The sequence below is a fragment of the Schistocerca americana genome, chromosome 4, assembly GCF_021461395.2.
Source record: "Schistocerca americana isolate TAMUIC-IGC-003095 chromosome 4, iqSchAmer2.1, whole genome shotgun sequence".
NCBI classification, from domain to species: domain Eukaryota; kingdom Metazoa; phylum Arthropoda; class Insecta; order Orthoptera; family Acrididae; genus Schistocerca; species Schistocerca americana.
In genome coordinates this window covers 65,563,703-65,583,463 of record NC_060122.1, presented here as the reverse complement: position 1 = coordinate 65,583,463, position 19,761 = coordinate 65,563,703, and the positions used below count along the sequence as shown (strand labels likewise).

At 39.2% G+C, this 19,761-nt stretch overlaps 1 protein-coding gene across 2 annotated transcripts in view; it reads right to left on the bottom strand.

Moving 5' to 3' along the window:
• The window catches only part of LOC124614010 (zinc finger protein on ecdysone puffs-like), a 40,353-nt gene extending 26,674 nt beyond the window's left edge, over window positions 1-13,679 (bottom strand). For both annotated transcript variants that reach the window (XM_047142825.1, XM_047142826.1), the window contains exon 1: window positions 13,573-13,679. The gene's annotated coding sequence lies outside the window, so the exon portion shown is untranslated. The remainder of the gene's footprint in view (window positions 1-13,572) is intronic.
• Between the last annotated feature and the right edge of the window lie 6,082 nt (window positions 13,680-19,761).

The window sequence follows — 19,761 nt, the reverse complement described above, 5'->3', positions numbered from 1 at the left end:
GCTTACCAGCTAAACAGGAAAACCACATTTGATATTAAACGAGCCCAAAAATGTGCCCATCCTGTAGAAAAGAATTTGATAGAATTAAATATTTACAAATGGATGTTTCACCTCAGACGAAGATGGCAAAACTAATGTTTCTCACAATTTAAATGCAAGCTTAATAGCTGTTGCAATATCACCATTAAAACTTCAAATTTGTGCAAGGGGTACAAAAGGACATGCAAAGCAAAAAATGCATCAAGTTGAAGGTGCAATTATTAATAAAACTGCAGCAGTTGGAGAATCAGATCTCAGTGAGTTGGAGTAACCATGCACAAGTTCTGGCATTGCTGCAGAACGCAATTCTATTTTTCACATTTTTCTGATAAAAAGTTACCAAGTAATGGACTTTCAAAAAATTGAAAAATGACAAATTTTTTACTCTCAGAACAATGTTTTCTTTACAACTCGTGTTCTAATTAAGCTAGAACAATAAAATTTACTTCATTGGGAAGCTCTTTTTAAAAGAGCTTTTATATCATACCAAACATCATTAGTTTAATATTAGTTTTTACACACAGTTTTTATGAACAACATTGTTGAATTTATCGAATTTTTAAAATTCTCTAAAAAATATACGTGAAAGATACACTTTTACATCTACATATCCTGAAAGTTTCAACTTGGGATGAGCATGGGATCACTATCAAAAGCAATTTTATGTTTACCACGATTCTCCAAAATCACAGTCAGGTAGGTGAATGTCTATTATTTTGCTACACATGAAAATATTACACTGTTAGATTTTGTTACATAGTCCACAAATTTTACTTTTGAAATGAGTAACTGCTTTTTAAACTTTAGTGCTAACTATTTATTAATAGCTATAAAACCACAAGGAAAAAAGAAGAAAGGAAGCTATCTCCCATTTTAAAGATTATATATAAAATGATTCTTTGGTGTTACTATCTGCGATCTATTCAGTATTTTGTCTATGGTTAATATTGTCAGCAATTTTCACCTATGGTTGAAAGTGACCCACACATTCTTTTGTTGTGAGGCAGCTGTAGTGAAATTAAGTGTAACTCTGAAATGTGTTTTGAATCTAGCTTAAAGGTACTTTTGTACAAACCTCATAAGAGAATGTAAGTTTGTATGCCTACAACCAGTTAATGTTTTCATACTATTAACATAATGAAATATTTTTTTTTACAGGAAGTGAAAGACTAAAGAAGTAATATTGTGTAGTACTGAATATAGAAAGCTGGGGCATTCAACTTCAAAAACATTTTTTAATCAGTTTGCTAACTTGAGAAATATAAAATGCCTAAAATTTCATCTTTGTGCTGTAATCAATGTAATGAATAGGGCCACAATAACCACAAGAAAAACTTACAGCCTGTTTCACAATGGATGACAGCAAGAAAACCTTTCTTAACTTTAAATCAAAAAGGGTGTGACAACTGCTGTAAAAAAATTGCACGAGTAGAAATTTGTGGTACATCTAGCACAGAAAACGATGATCTACTGTATTCTGTGGTGAAGCAAGAACATGAAAAGGTTTTATGAGATAGTGACGTACAAGACACTGCAGCAAGTGAGGCCTTAGAAAAGTTGAATGCTTCTTTGCAGTCCGTTGGTGAATCGCCAACTAAGGAGAAATGACTGTGTGAAGCAAAATATCCTAAGGAAAAACTAATTGAATTAACTTCAACAATTGAAACAAAGGTATTATTGCTTTCTTCCAAAAAAGAAGGGGGACATGATCATGCAGAATCTGAGATGATCAGTCAGCTAGAAGATAAATTTCGTGCGTGTACATCTCGAAGTAAACAGATGGAAATTCTTACCATTTTACCTAAAAGCTGGAGTGTTAAGAAGCTTAAGATGAATTTAACGTAACAAATTACATGGCTCGAAGAGTAAAATATTTGGTGAAGGACAAGGGAATTTTGTCTTCACCAAACCCAAAACCTGGCAAGACTCTTGATCAAACTACTGCTGATTGTTAGAAACTTTTATTATTCTGATGAGATAAGCATGGGAAAAAAGAATTTGTACTTGTGAGAGATAACGGAGAAAAACTACAAGTACAAAAAAGGCTAGTTTTAAGTAATTTGAAAGTAATTTACACAAACTTTGAAGACAGGGATGGCTAGAGGACAAATGTAAGGATGTAGCGGCTTGTCTCACTATGGGTAAGATAGATACTGCCTACAGGAAAATTAAAGAGACCTTTGGAGAGAAGAGAACCACTTGTATGAATATCAAGAGCTCAGATGGCAACCCAGTTCTAAGCAAAGAACGGAAGGCAGAAAGGTGGAAGGAGTATAGAGGGGGTTTATACAAGGGCGATGTACTTGAGGACAATATTATGGAAATGGAAGAGGATGAAGATGAAATGGGAGATATGCTACTGCGTGAAGAGTTTGACAGAGCACTGAAAGACCTGAGTCGAAACAAGGCCCTGGGAGTAGACAACATTCCATTAGAACTACTGATGGCCTTGGGAGAGCCAGTCATGACAAAACTCTACCATCTGGTGAGCAAGATGTATGAGACAGGCGAAATACCCTCAGACTTCAAGAATAATATAATAATTCCAATCCCAAAGAAAGCAGGTGTTGACAGATGTGAAAATTACCGAACTATCAGTTTAATAAGTCACAGCTGCAAAATACTAACGCGAATTCTTTACAGACGAATGGAAAAACTGGTAGAAGCGGACCTCGGGGAAGATCAGTTTGGATTCCGTAGAAATGTTGGAACATGCGAGGCAATACTAACCTTACGATTTATCTTAGAAGAAAGATTAAGAAAAGGCAAACCTACATTTCTAGCATTTGTAGACTTAGAGAAAGCTTTTGACAACGTTAACTGGAATACTCTCTTTCAAATTCTGAAGATGGCAGGGGTAAAATACAGGGAGCGAAAGGCTATTTACAATTTGTACAGAAACCAGATGGCAGTTATAAGAGTTGAGGGGCATGAAAGGGAAGCAGTGGTTGGGAAAGGAGTGTGACAGGGTTGTAGCCTATCCCCGATGTTATTCAATCTGTATATTGAGCAAGCAGTAAAGGAAACAAAAGAAAAATTCGGAGTAGGTATTAAAATCCATGGAGAAGAAATAAAAACTTTGAGGTTCGCCGATGACATTGTAATTCTGTCAGAGACAGCAAAGGACTTGGAAGAGCAGTTGAACGGAATGGACAGTGTCTTGAAAGGAGGATATAAGATGAACATCAACAAAAGCAAAACGAGAATAATGGTATGTAGTCAAATTAAATCGGGTGATGCTGAGGGGATTAGATTAGGAAATGAGACACAAAGTAGTAAAGGAGTTTTGCTATTTAGGGAGTAAAATAACTGATGATGGTCGAAGTAGAGAGGATATAAAATGTAGACTGGCAATGGCAAGGAAATTGTTTCTGAAGAAGAGAAATTTGTTAACATCGAGTATAGATTTAAGTGTCAGGAAGTCGTTTCTGAAAGTATTTGTATGGAGTGTAGCCATGTATGGAAGTCAAACATGGACAATAAATAGTTTGGACAAGAAGAGAATAGAAGCTTTCGAAATGTGGTGCTACAGAAGAATGCTGAAGATAAGGTGGGTAGATCACGTAACTAATGAGGAGGTATTGAACAGGATTGGGGAGAAGAGAAGTTTGTGGCACAACTTGACCAGAAGAAGGGATCGGTTGGTAGGACATGTTTTGAGGCATCAAGGGATCACAAATTTAGCATTGGAGGGCAGTGTGTAGGGTAAAAATCGTAGAGGGAGACCAATAGATCAATACACTAAGCAGATTCAGAAGGATGTAGGCTCCAGTAGATACTGGGAGATGAAGAAGCTTGCACAGGATAGAGTAGCATGGAGAGCTGCATCAAACCAGTCTCAGGACTGAAGACCACAACAACAACAACAACAATAATATAACTTATCAGCAATGGTTTCCGTTGATCACACATTTCTAGAAACAATCATAAAATCATCTGACAACTTCATTGATTTTTTTTTTATAAAATCGCTTACACAACATTCATTTGTTGCTAGTCAACAATCAACATTCCAAAAGAGACTGAGAAATGAACTTTAAGGCGAGATCTTAGCAAGCTGTGACTTTTCTGAGAATTACTCCTTTGTCATCCAGGACGAAGTTCAAGGCTATCACTGGACAAACATGCAAGCAATGATTCATCCCATTGTTGCTTATTACAAGGATGGGAACAAACTCTAGCACATGTCTTGTAATCATATCAGAATGCCTAACACATGACACCGTTGCTGTGCATTTGTTCCAATCGTAATTGATGGACTTCCTGACTGTCAAATTCACTAGAAAACCAAGAAAAATATATTATTTCTGATGGAGCAGCAACTCATTATAAAAACGTGCCATCATGAAGGAATGGCATTTTTCAGCCACCGTCAAACGACTTGCAGCTCTAGCAAGTCTGCAACGGCCATACAGTGATCAAATAATGACACCAAAACAACTTTATATGTTTGCCAAGGATAACATAGAAGGAACGAACTTCTATGCTACTAAAGAAGATCACAAAAATGAAGAAATGAAACTTATGGAGAGATTTGAGAAATGCTGCAAAATTGTAGGGACACAAAACTTCACACTTTCATTCCTTTTAGCAAGGACAAAAGTGTATTCAAACTCTGATGATAGTAAAATTGAACTGGTGACAGTTTCCGACAGTGATACAATACCATTCAAAGACAAAAGGATATGTTGCTTGTGGTGGTTAACCTGTGTATTTTTTTTTTTTTTTTTTTTTTTTTTTTTTTTAAAAAGTCAGTAGAAGGATGAAATCACAGTTTCTTACATCCACATCAACCAACACCATCTTTTACATTTCCAAGTCATCCAGACATTCTTTCCATAAGCAGTAGGGAAGTAGTGGCAATCGTGGACCCTCAAACTGCTGCGGGACAAACATATAAGTTATCCAGTGCAGAAATGTTGATGTGCAACAGACTGATTAGTTCAAAGTATGAAGAAGTGCACTAATAGGATGCCTGTTTGTAAATAGTTATTTTTAATTTCCACATTTTACAACAGAAGCTGTTGAGAAGTAGGCCTAATTTCTAAAATAAATTAGTTTTTACTAATTTTTAAAGCACCACCCTTAAAGTAAAATTGCTTTTGATAGTGATCCCATGCTCATCCCAAGTTGAAAATTGCAGAATATGTAGATGTAAAGTGTATCTTTCACATATATATTTTGAAAATCATAAAAATACAGTCTTTCAATATTCGGTCTTTTTTAACAATTTGTTTATATATATATTAAACTAATGATGATTGGTATCATATAAAAGCTCTTTAAAAGAGCTTTCCAATGAAGTAAATTTTATTGTTCTAGCTTAATTTGAACAAGAGTTTCAAACAGAACAACATTGTTCCCCGAGTAAAAAATTAGTCATCTTTTCAATTTTTGAAGGACCATTACTCGGTAACTTTCCATCAGAAAAATGTGAAAAAATTAACTTGTGTCATGGTTTATGATAAATATATGCATACTTCCCCCTCACGAACCATGGACCTTGCTGTTGGTGGGGAGGCTTGCGTGCCTCAACGACACAGATAGCCATACCGTAGGTGGAACCGAAACGGAAGGGTACGTGTTGAGAGGCCAGACAAACGTGGTTCCTGAAGAGGGGCAGCAGCCTTTTCAGTAGTTGCAGGGGCAACAATCTGGATGATTGATCTGGCACTGTAACACTAACCAAAACGGCCTTGCTGTTGTGGTACTGCGAACGGCTGAAAGCAAGGGGAAACTACAGCCGTAATTTTTCCCGAGGGCATGCAGCTTTACTGTATGATTAAATGATGGCATCCTCTTGGGTAATATATTCCGGAGGTAAAATAGTCCCACATTCGGATCTCCGCGAGGGAACTACTCAGGAGGACGTCGTTATCAGGAGAAAGAAAACTGGCGTTCTATGGATCTGGGTGTGGGAATGTCAGATCCCTTAATCGGGCAGGTAGGTTAGAAAATTTAGAAAGGGAAAGGGATAGGTTAAGGTTAGATATAGTGGGAATTAGTGAAGTTCGGTGGCAGGAGGAACAAGACTTTTGGTCAGGTGACTACATGCTTATAAATACAAAATCATGTAGGGGTAATGCAGGAGTAGGTTTAATAACGAATAAAAAAATAAGAGTGCGGGTAAGCTACTACAAACAGCATAGTGAACGCATTATTGTGGTCAAGATAGACACAACGCCCACACCTACTACAGTAGTATGTGGCCAAGATAGACACGAAGCCCACGCCTACCACAGTAGTACAAGCTTATATGCCAACCAGCTCTGCAGATGAAGAAATTGATGAAATGTATGATGAGATAAAAGAAATTATTCAGGTAGTGAAAGGAGACAAATTTAGTAGTCATAAGTGACGAATTCAACAGTGGGAAAGGAAGGCAAGGAAACTTAGGTGAACATGGATTGGGGCTAAGAAATGAAAGAGGAAGCCGTCTGGTAGAATTTTGCACAGAGCATAACTTCATCATAGCTAACACTTGGTTCAAGAATCATGAAAGAAGGTTGTATACATGGAAGAACCCTGGAGATACTAGAAGGTTTCAGATAGATTACATTAATGGTGAGACAGATTTAGGAACCAGGTTTTGAATTGTAAGATATTTCCAGGGGCAGATTTGGACTGACCACAATCTATTGGTTATGAACTGTAGATTAAAACTGAAGAAACTGCAAAAAGGTGGGAATTTAAGGAGATGGGACCTGGATAAACTGACTAAACCAGAGGTTGTACGGAGTTTCAGGGACAGCATAAGGGAACAATTTACAGCAATGGGGGAAAGAAATACAGTAGAAGAAGAATGGGTAGCTTTGAGGAATGAAGTAGCAAAGGCAGCAGAGGATCAAGTAGGTAAAAGGACGAGGGCTAGTAGAAATCCTTGGGTAACAGAAGAGATACTGAATTTAATTGATGAAAGGAGAAAATACAAAAATGCAGCAAATGAAGCAGACAAAAAAGGAATACAAACGTCTCAAAAATGAGATTGACAGGGAAGTGCAAAATGGCTAAGCAGGGATGGCTAGAGGACAAATATAAGGATGTAGAGGCATATCACTAGGGGTAAGATAGATACTGCCTACAGGGAAATTAGAGGGACCTTTGGAGAAAAGAGAACCACTTGTATGAATATCAAGAACTCAGATGGACAATATTATGGAAATGGAAGAGGATGTAGATGAAGATGAAATGGGAGACATGATACTGCGTGTAGAGTTTGACACAGCACTGAAAGACCTAAGTCGAAACAAGGCCCCGGGAGTAGACAAAATTCCATTGAAACTACTGAGCCTTGGGAGAGCCAGTCCAAAAGCAAGTGTTGACATATGTGAAAATTACCGAACTATCAGTTTAATAAGTCACAGCTGCAAAATACTAACGCAAATTCTTTACAGATGAATGGAAAAACTGGTAGAAGCCGAGCTCAGGGAAGATCAATTTGGATTCTGTACAAATGTTGGAACACGTGAGGCAATACTGACCCTACGACTTATCGTAGAAGAAAGATTAAGAAAAGGAAAACCTACGTTTCTAGCATTTGTAGACTTAGAGAAAGCTTTTGATAATGTTGACTGGTATAATCTCTCACATTCTGAAGGTGGCAGGGATAAAATACAGGGAGTGAAAGGCTATTTACAATCTGTACAGAAACCAGGTGGCAGTTAGAAGAGTCGAGGGGCATGAAAGGGAAGCAGTGGTTGGGAAGGGAGTGAGACAGGGTTGTAGCCTCTCCCTGATATTATTAAATCCGTATATTGAGCAAGAAGTGAAGGAATCAAAAGAAAAATTTGGAGTAGGTATTAAAATCCATGGAGAAGAAATAAAAACTTTGAGGTTCGCCAGTGACATTGTAATTCTGTCAGAGACAGCAAAGAACCTGGAAGAGCAGTTGAACAGAATGGACAGTGTCTTGAAAGGAAGGTGTAAGATTAATATCAACAAAAGAGAAACCAAGATAATGGAATGTAGTCTAATTAATTCGGGTGATGCTGAGGAAATTAGATTAGGAAATGAGACAAATTAGTAAAGGAGTTTTGCTATTTGGGGAGCAAAATAACTTATGATGATCGAAGTAGAGAGGATATAAAATGTAGACTGGCAATGGCAAGGAAAGCGTTTCTGAAAAAGAGAAATTTGTTAACATTGACTATAGATTTAAGTGTCAGGAAGTCGTTTCTGAAAGTATTTGTATGGAGCGTAGCCATGTATGGAAGTGAAACATGGATGATAAATAGTGTAGACAAGAGAATAGAAGCTTTCGAAATGTGGTGCTACAGAAGAATGCTGAAGATCAGATGGGTAGATCACATAACTAATGAGGTGGTATTGAGTAGAATTCGCAAGAAGAGGAGTTTGTGGCACAACTTGACTAGAAGAAGGGTTCTGAGGCATCAAGGGATCACCAATTTAGTACTGGAGGGCAGCGTGGAGGGTAAAAATCGTGGAGAGAGGCCAAGAGATGAATACACTAAGCAGATTCAGAAGGATGTAGGCTGCAGTAGGTACTGGGAGATGAAGCTTGCACAGGATAGAGTAGCAAGGAGAGCTGCATCAAACCAGTCTCAGGACTGAAGACAACGACAACATATGCATACTTAATTTCAAAAAATCTGAGTGTCAGGTTGTAGCAATTGTTGATTTGACATGGAATTGCCCAAAGCAAATGTGCACGGCACTGAATTTATATACAAAAAAACTGAAGATACATAAATTTATAAAGAGCATTTTGAGGACAGATGTACAGTTTTTGGTACTAGAGAGCATCACCATTTTGTGTCAATTTGTGAGAAGCAACTTCAGTTCTAGGGAGTACCAAATGATACATTATCCTTTGTAGCGAATGTTCCAGCACATTGCTTATGTGTGTCTGAAAATGGTTTCATATATCCTCATGGATCTGCTCAATCATTTCATTGGCCTGGATTCCAGAACAGAAATTGCAGTCACTCCAGTTCCAGCTGCATCAATAATAGGGTGGCGGGACTATAAGCATCCGATTCCACCTATCTGCTTTGACCAATGACGTCACCAACATGGCAGAAACAACCATTCACTATGACTCCAATGACACTATGTAAACATGACAACATAGATGAAAACAGATAAACCAACACATCTTCCTCCAAATACATAATCAAACTAACGGGACCAGCAAAGGAAATTGGGGGTTTTTGAGTGGGGAAATAACTAAATTTAAACACAAACACAGAATACCATACCAAACGACACAAAACGACGAAATAAATTAACACAAAATTCCACTAAACACAATATCTTATGGAATCAGTCACTACAGCTCAACTGTGACTGTCGATACCACATTATAAGCCTCCAAAAATTACATCACCGCCACAATTATTGGTACCACAAAACGAATGCCTAGGCAAGCAAAATTGGAATGTAACACTTCCCTTGACGTATGTAGCTCAACGGCAGCTGAATATGAAAACACCCATAGCTACAACCGTGCATTGGAATCTGACACTTCCCTTCACCTACATAGGTCAACAGCAAGTCACGATAGCAGAACACCGATACCACCAACCAAACAACACAGAAGTACCCCACAAACCACCTTAACACACAAAACATAGGTACACTGAAAAGAACGACTACTTACCACAAAAAAGTTCTGGCGCTGCACTCTAGGTCAGCCGCTACAATCTCACAAAGCCACAAACATATACAATTGCAAAAATTTTATAAGGGACAACGCATTGCCCCCATTTCCGCACACCAACGAGTGTCATATCCACACCTAACGAAAGCAGCCACAAATTAAATTAACCAAATGAACACAAGAGGTTCATGAGCAGTTGCCAGCGGGCTCGTGCGCATAGCTGAATTCGCATACGAGCAGTGCCTTCCTCCCGCTTCTGGCTCCTTGAAGTGTGGCTGTTTGCTGTATGAGCAGTAGCAGCAAGTAGCCAGAAGCTATACGGAAAAATTTTAATGGCACGCCCAAGCTGCCAGATTCGCGCGTGCGCAGAGCAAGCTGAGTTATACTGGGGGGTCCTTCCCGATGTGACCTGTGTATGTGTTCCATGTCTCTGTTTACAGCTCTCACGTCAAATGAATTTAAAACGGATTTCTGTGGCTGGGAACCATCAGGTGAATTAATATACATTCTCATAACCATGAAAGACCAAAATAAGTTCGTAGTTTCAATTTTCTGATATATGATTTCCTTGTTATAAGTGATCAACCATCAATGTCTTAATGAAGCTATTTCTGTCTGTTTTACAGAGAAATTTGCTTCTCTTAATTTATTTCCACTGAGGCAGTTTATTTGAAACTAAGTGTTTCATTCCGCACTATCTGCTACTTTCAACCTCATTCATTATAAAGTGCAAATTTTCATTTTCTGGGACGAATGACTTTATACCATAATAAAGCACCAAGCATGAGAATACAGTACTGGACCTCCAAGAAAATTGGTATCACAAAAACCACATGAAAAGCTGAATATCAGGTACTTCCAAGTGCGTCTGGACATAGAAACGTGCAATTAGAATGGAATGAAGCATTTTAGTATAGTTTATGAAATTCTGATACTGCTGGAGTAGTCTCTGATATTATTTTCCTTTTATGACACTGTAAGATCTCGTAATGCAATGTACGTACGAACATACATAAACATTGACTTGAAGCTAAGTAGGCAAATTTGGTCAATAGTTTTGAACTAAATACTTTGTTTCAAATATAATGACAGCCGTAGCAGAATTTCACAAATCTGCCTTCTGTGAAACAGTGTTTTTCGATCACAAAGCACTTGTCTAGTACTTCCTCTAGGCCTGAAGTTATTTCTTAATTTGTGCTTACGTCTTAAAATTTATAGAATGACATTCTATGCTAAATTTTAGACTGGCCACATACTGTGTTTTATCGTTTTGACTCGCCAGATGGCTTCATATTTCTTCCTAGAGTAGAATATAAACTGTCAGTTGTACAGTTTCTTTGCCTCACAGACAACCATGTTAATTTTTTCACATTTTGAATATTGAAATTTATTCTCCTTTATTCCGGTGTAAGCTACACAAGAAACTTTTTTTTTTGCAAGAAATTTGTATTCCATCCTAGCTTTTTGCAGTGCTGTGTAGATGCAAACCTGTTGGAAATGCTACAACGAATTTAAAAAAATCTGTCAAAGTCACCCCTTAGCAAAATTTTATGGTACTTAGAGCTGTGGAGTCTCTAATTTTGAAATGATATTTAGCCAAGAACTGCTTCCTTATTTGCATCCTTTATCTGTGTGGGATATGATAAAACAATTGCTCGAAGTACAACTCAGTATGTCCGCTGAACAACATGCTGCAGCGCTGCACATGGTCACGTGATGCCCCACCACGCAACGCACAAAATTCCACAAGAAATACGACGAAAAGCGTATGAACAGAGCAAGCACGAAGCACGGGCTGCCTACGTCATCTTAGCTGCGCATGCACAATACAGCCTGTTGTCTGGCGCTTTCTGGTAACTGCTCGAACGAACCTAAGACATATAGCAAACAGCACTACAATAACTTAGACACTACAGAAACTCAATGAAAAATTCCTGGCACAACACAGTCTAAACCAATACCTTGCAGGACAAACAGCAATACCAAAATGAACCCAATACACCAACCTGAACACACCACCAACCGCAACAAAACGACATCTATGAACACACACAAACTTAACTCTGCGCCGTCATGAAGCCACATCTCACAACACCCTTAAGTCATGGGTCAAAACCGATGGGTGGAGCTTGACACTTTCGTTGACCCTAGGGTGGCAATACAGTTTGCCACAAGCAACAGTTTTAGACATTAGAAAAAAATTTCACAATATTATGAAAAGTTACCACTCACCATATAGCGGAGAAGCTGAAACTGAGATTACACCAAAAGCATTCTTTTTGGAACTTAACTTGCATAGTTCATGTGCTGAGCACAAAAAGTTGTACTACCATGCCCCAAAGCAGCTAGCTCCATTAGATTAGGATATGTGGCATGCCAAACTTTTAAGATTTCTTTGTTACTTTTCCGTCTCCGAAAAAGTGGTCTGGAAGAGACTACAGCTTTATTGTGCAGAATATACAAGAAATTTTTGCACAGCACACGTCAATTTAGCCTACATCAAAATCAAGGATGGAACTTAATTCTGTCAGTTAATTGAAAGTATTAGGAACAAATTGTTTGATGGCTGCTGGCACAAGCAGCATTCCAAATTTAGCATTCATTAACAGCTTTAGTACCCTACATGCCCAATTCCAATAAAGTGGTAAATGACTAAAGCCAAATATTATAAAGGTAGATACACATTACACCACTCAAATGCATCTTTAAGTCACCAACAATCTTCCAGCCAATCATCTGTTTTCATTTGGTACGCAAGTTACTATAAAAATTGTGTGTAAACTTGTATTACACATTTCCTCTAGGTTCTTGCAATTTAAAACGAATGGACTAGTATGAAGCATTGCATGATTGTCATATTATAAGCCCTTAAACAAAAATATACTTCCAGTAATGTGATTTAGTGTAAATCAACACTCTGCCGCCGCCGCCCCCCCCCCTCCACACAAAGACATCTTAGATGTGAAATGCTGATTTGTAGCCATAGTCCTACTGTAAATGTGCCACAGACGATATACTTGTCTGACCAGAACACGAGGTAAATTTCATCTACTCTTTTAAACGACGGAAAGAGGAGGAGGGGGGGTGGGGGGGGGCTACTCCCAACTACACATTCTTCATAACGGCCACCGCCCAACTCCTGCCCTACACATAATTTTGATTTATTATATTTCCACAGTATTGTACCGATAATCCTAAACCACTGACACGATCCCCTATGAATAAGCTTCCCAAACTCAACGCACGAATTGTAGTTCCGATGAAGTGGCAATTTTTTTTTTTTTGCTGTGGGACCTAACAATGCAACCTGTATGTCCAATCCACATCAGCTTCGCAGTAAATACATTTTCTGTGTAGTTAGTTTGGTCAACAAAAGGCTATCGTAAGAACAAAAAATCTTACTCCCACACTTATAGGCCACTGGCAGGATATAGTTAACTGGTAACTAAATTAGTTCCCACTGCAACTGAATCTCTCAGAAATCCATCAAAATGTACATGAAATGAAGTGTAACAAATTCCTTCGAAACAATTTTTAATGAGAGAAATAGTACATCTCGTCGATAATTCCGGCAAGAGACACGACATCATAGCGCTACTGAACAAAAATGGCGGCAAAAGTAAAAAATTAAAGTAGACTATATTTCAATCTAAAAACTCATCAAAATCTACTTTAAATATACATTTAATAACGCCGATAACCTCCCTTAAACTATTTTTACAGAAAATACAACAAACATAATTTTGCGTTATAGATCCAATGAATACCTCCGCCATTCTGGTGGCGTCATTGCCTCGCCTGTTTTCATACAACGGAATTGGCCTTTTCCATGGCTAATTAGTTGAAATTTAAATTTCCCTCACACTCATTACAAAAATTATCACAATTTAAAATGGTTCAGCTGCAATCTTTACCTTTAAAATACCTCCTCGCTTTTTCAGTATCAGCACCGCAAAGCCAACCTGCCGGGTACGCGATGCTAAAGACCTTTCCAAAGGCAGCGGAAACGAAGACTGACCACTCTGGCGTGGACTTAAGCAAAGATCAATGGAAAATTCGACGTAAGAACGGTTTAATATCTTTGTTAGATTACTACCGTACGAAGTACCAAATTGCTTCTTAAATAACGTTTGAAAAAAAGTAATGTAAAACTTATTTTATAACCGTCATAGACCTTTCTCAGAATGCGACTCGGTCTATATTCTGGTCGTCACGGAAAGGAACGTAAAAAACATACCACAATCAGTTTCAAATGGTGGCATATACATACACCTTCAAAAATAGAAGGGCGACATCAAGAGTTGTCGTAAGGAATATTTTGAGATGAAGTTAGTGAGACGAGATGGCTTTGGTTCTAGTCGATTCATGTTTGACAGAACGTAAAGAAACGGAACGTCAAAACATTCCATAATGCATTTCAAGTGGTAGCATTCGCACAAGCCGTCAACGGAACGGAAAAGGGACCTCAAAATGTAGGTTCCTCGGGGAGAAAGTTTATGACGTTGATATTAGTGTGTCTGCGAGAGCGGTGCGGCGAGGGAGGGGGGAAGGAGGAATGGTATCGTCTGCTAACATCGGAAGTTAATCTACTCTTGCTTCACTTTGTTACGTTATAGTAGTGATCTCATGCTTAATTGTTTTCTTAGTCTTCATTTTATTGTTTGTTTTGTTTTAGTGACACATTGCATATGTTCCTTGACGATCTGAGTATTTTCTCCACGAGAGTTTTTCCACAAAAGAAGTCAGATATCTACAACCTACACTTTGCATCAATAACATTTTACTTTGACGTTATTTGATACTTAGATGGAATCAAAATCCTGTGGCAAAAAGCTCTATATGTTGCTTGTGAATAATGTTTGATGTGTTTTTCATGGTATGGATAGTGTCTTCGTCGATCTCACTCAGCGTATCCCATGCTGCTCTCATCCTTGCAAAAGGAACATTTAAATCGGCTGTCATGAGTCATTGTTAGATAGATCATGCAGCACACCGCCATGTAGTGCTACACATGACACCAAAGGACACCGTATTCACACCACCACACTGACTGCAATTGTTACTGTTCTGCGTGTCTTTTTAAACTGCTGCACTCAAGAGTTTCATCTCAGGTTGTCCTCGGATTATCTTTTTATTATTATTAGACTACTTTCTGATCACACAGAGACTGCAGACAATAGTACAGTGATATCTTATGCACACAACACATGCCAGTGAGACTTTGTGAACTTAGTTCGATATCACTGCCATTCCAGCTGCTAGCGAATATTGGTAACCAGGGGCTGTGGAACAGAGTATAAGACTGCAGAGAGACTCAAGGAAACAAAGTTATGTGTGCTTGTATCGAATATATTGTAAATAAATACAGTTATGTTTTAATCCTTCTCATATAGTGTTAAGGCCCGTCCACACGCAACGATCTGTCTGCGCAAATGTCTGCGCACATGACATCTGCGCAGACAGATCGTTGCGTGTGTACAGAAGATTTGCACCAACCTGAGGTGTGTGCAAACCTGGAAGTTGGAGTTGGAGGTTTGAGCGAAACCTCTCAAATCTGTGGGTTCAAACCACATCTGCGCAGACAAGTTGGAGCGTGTGGACAGGAGATCGCCGCAAATCTGGCGCGAAACAGCTGTTTGCTCAGTATTTGTACGCACAGGGCATTAAAATGGCTGATACTCGTCAGTGTTCTCGAGAGTTTGTAAGCGAATTCATTGAAATATATAGAAACCACCCATGTTTGTGTGAGATTAAAAGTAAAGAATATAGTGACCGACACAAACAGACAGCAGCATACAATGCTCTAGTTGAAAAATTGCGGGCAGTTGACGCCTCGGCAAACAGAGAAACAGTAAAAAAAAAAAAAAAAAAAAAAAAAATCGTTGCGAACTCTATCTAGAATTCAGAGTGGAGTTTTGTATCCTGTAACAAAAGTTTGTAACAGGTTGCTTCTACACAGTAGTGAACTGAAAATGCCTACTCAGAAACAAAGTAAACCATAGTTCATTGGCCATGTAGGTATATAATCTCTAATAATATAGGCCTACTGTGTTTCAAACACGTCTACAACATCAAAAATATTATCTGTAACTTGGCAGACTTAATTTACTTGACTTGCCTTCATGAACTCATCCTTCAGGACAGCGTAAATAGCTTCACATGTGTTGGGTATTATTTCACTCAACGCTTGTTTCGATATTGCAGTTGAAAACTCCAAATCCTTGTAGCTCCTTCATGTTGCTAGGAATCTTAATGTTACCGCCAGCCGTTCATGAGGAGAAATTGCCCTTCTCATACAAGTATTTTTTCTCATAGTATGAGACATTACACGGCCGCGGTGGTCTAGCGGTTCTGGCGCTGCTGTCCGGAACCGCGGGACTGCTACGGTCGCAGGTTCGAATCCTGCCTCGGGCATGGGTGTGTGTGATGTCCTTAGGTTAGTTAGGTTTAAGTAGTTCTAAGTTCTAGGGGACTTATGACCTAAGATGTTGAGTCCCATAGTACTCAGAGCCATTTGAACCATTTTGAGGCATTACAAGCTTTAAGAGATAATTATAAGTTTCGACATCCATCCGCAAATAATTTCGCCAGTCGTTAGGTTCACCCTGCAGCTCTCGCAGTAAATTTACGTGAGAAAACTGCTTTCGCTTTAGCAGCCACTGTATACACCATTTTTACCGCTTTCTCTGTTTCCTGCGGTTGGTCTGAATGTTTTTTGCAACACAAGTTGCGAACACAGACCACAAAAGAACTTCCTCCATTTCTGTATTTCAAAATAACTGAATTAAATTTTTGACGATTATGGGGAGCGTAGTCGCTTGCCACTGATATTTCTTTTCTACACCGACAGATGGCGGGCGAGTAGTAGATTGGGGTTTGTGTCGTGTGAAAAAATGGCTCAAATGGCTCTGAGCACTATGGGACTCAACTGCTGAGGTCATTAGTCCCCTAGAACTTAGAACTAGTTAAACCTAACTATCCTAAGGACATCACAAACATCCATGCCCGAGGCAGGATTCGAACCTGCGACCGTAGCAGTCTCGCGGTTCCAGACTGCAGCGCCTTTAACCGCACGGCCACTTCGGCCGGCTGTCGTGTGAACACGCCACATTTGCAGCGATCTTTTGCATGTACAGACATCTGCGCCGATGTCTGCGCAGACAGATCGTTGCGTGTGGACCGGGCTTTATATGTGTTCCAGTGTGTTCATCCATCTTATTACACTAATGGACACAACAGATATTTATAGTGATGAGTTTGTGATCTGTGACTACATAAATCTATGGAAGGTGATTTAACATCTCTGCATGCTAAAATAACCAATATTTCTTTCAGTGTTGGTGGAATGAGTTGAAATTGTTCTTTTCTAGAAACAGCCACCAGCGGAAAGTGCCTGGTTTTCTTTAGGTTTTCATTATTATAAGAGTGTTTATGAATTCTTTATATCTAATCTTGAAGTGATTTAAATTTCGTATGCATTGGCAACTTCTGGAGACTGAACACTCTCTGCAGTTATATTTAATTCAGAGCCAACAAATTCGAGAGTTATTCTCGAGCATTACTGTACTGCTATATGCGCAGCAAGGACAACAAACTACTATTGAAGCACAGAATTCTGGTGACCAGGTGGCAGTTCCTCCCTTCTCTTTCTGATGAAAAACAAAAGGAATTAACAGAGTACTGCAGCCAGCTTGAACAACCTTTACAGCCTACAGAATCACAGGAGACGCACAACGTTCTTTCTTTTTTCTGCATCCTAAGCTGTTCCCCTAAGTAGAGCTCCAAATCCTACCATATGGGGAAGTCGTTAGAAAACTTGATGACATTTTAGAAGTACAGATTCATGTAGCTGCCACTATTTTCAAAGTTAATCATACACATCATCAGTTTTACAAGGAATAGATTGCTGAACCCAAGGACATGACTAGGAACTGTAAATTTAACTGAACTTGTGGAGCTTCTTTTCACGAGGAAATGCTTCACGATGTCATTATGTAGAATCTTGCAGACAGCAGAATACAAGCTGAGATTCTGAAGCATCACAGTCCTTGTACAATGAAGTACTTAAAGTAATCGAAGTTCAGGAAGTACAAGATTTCGCGCAAATTGACTTTCAAGTGCCTGTTGTTGCAGCACTGGTCAAGCTTAGTTCTAAGCATGCTCTACCCTACACAGCTCGTGTTGACAGTACCCACACACCACAACATAGATGGGCATAAGGGGCCTGGTCACTTATACTGCAAGTTCATGAGCTGCAAAGTCGAGTGTCAAGTTTTATGTCACACAAGCTCGCAAACACTGTTTCTTGCACCAAGTGGAATGCTTACACTGTCACAAATCGGAACACCCTCTATTCCACTTCCATCTAGATTTGAGCAAATCGAGATTAATATAATATCACATTCTGAATCTTTACCTGCTACTCCTGGCAATACACACAGAAACGATAGACATAAGGACATGACTCACAAAGCGACGCTCTAGAATGCAAATGTTGGCTAGTTGCAATCGGCTCTCCTTACATGGACAAAAATGAAACGACTCTGTCTCTCACAAAACAGATAAAAGCAGACTTCCAAAAGTTGGAACTGACAGTATATTCAGGAAAAAATTGCAAACTATTCATATTATTACAGATCTGCAGTCACTCTGTATCATTTCTGATACGTCAGTCACACTGCTCAGTAAAACTACTATGGGCAACTGGGACACATCTGTGTCTCACAGACTACAATGGTGAAATCATCTCTGCCAGGATGTGCACTCTGAAATCAAGATATCAAAATTGGACTGTATCTTTGCCATTCACAGTTGTTCAACCTTACACAAATCTTAATATATTTGGTATGGATGCATTTGATTTCTTTGGATTAGATATTAAGAACAATGTGCATGTTATTCATATGCAAGTTTCTCTTGCTAGCATACACCAACTGAGTGAAAAATATGGACACTGGTTCGATGGTACATTGGGGTAGCAAAGAATTTTCACGCTCACATTATACTTAATGAGAATGCGTAACTACAGTTTTACTATGCACGTCCAGTGCCTCAAGCCATTCGCAATGAAGTTGCCTCTGAACTCAACAGCTTAGAACAAATTGGTGTCTTGAAACCTATTTCTGATAGTCAATGGACATCTCCTTCGGTCATCATAAAAAATTAGATTTTTGGCCACCTTTAAAACAATAGTTGTCAACGTCCCTGCTGAAGTGGTAACACTGGTTCCCACCAGATCACCGAAGTTAAGCACTGTTGGGCTCAGCTATCACTTGCATGGATGACCATCCAGTCTGTCGAGCGCTGTTGGCAAGTGGTATCCACTCAGCCCTTGTGAGGCAAACTGAGGAGCTACTTGATTGAGGAATAGCGGCTCTGGTCTCGGAACCTGATATACAGCTGAGAGAGCAGTGTGCTGACCACATGCCCCTCCATATCCGCATCTGGTGACGCCTATGGGCTGAGGATGACACCGCGGATGGTCCGTACTGCGGGGTCTGCTAAGGCCTGTGGACAGAGTTTACATTTACAGTAAGACAATAGGTAAGAGTCAAATGATTATTCAACAAATAAAGGAGCCTATGGATCACCTAGCAGGTGGACAATTCTTTTCTAAAACTGATTTATCTCATGCCTACCTTCAACTTCCTGTGGATGAAGGCATTAAAAATTTTGTGGTGATCAGTACAAGTGTCAGCTTGTGTCAGTACCGGTGCGTTCAAATGGAAGCGCATCTGCTCCTGTGTTATTTCAATGGTTTCTTGAACAAGTGGTGGCGAAAGTTTGGTAATCTTCAGATTTTTTGGATGACATCATTATGTCCAGGCAAACACATAAACACCATCTCAGAAATTGAGAATCTCTTTTCAAAGCTGTAAATGACGCAGGCTTAAGTGTAATTTGCGGAAGTGTTCAATTTCCAGTACTGAAACTGAGTATTTGGGATATCTCATTGAGCCCAAGGCACCTGTCCATCGACTAAGCACTTTGGCGCCATCTGGAGATTACCTCCTCCTCAAAATACATAAGAACTACAGGCAGTTCTGGGTAAACTGACCTACTACACTGATCAGCCACAACAGTGTCGCCACCTGCGTAATTTG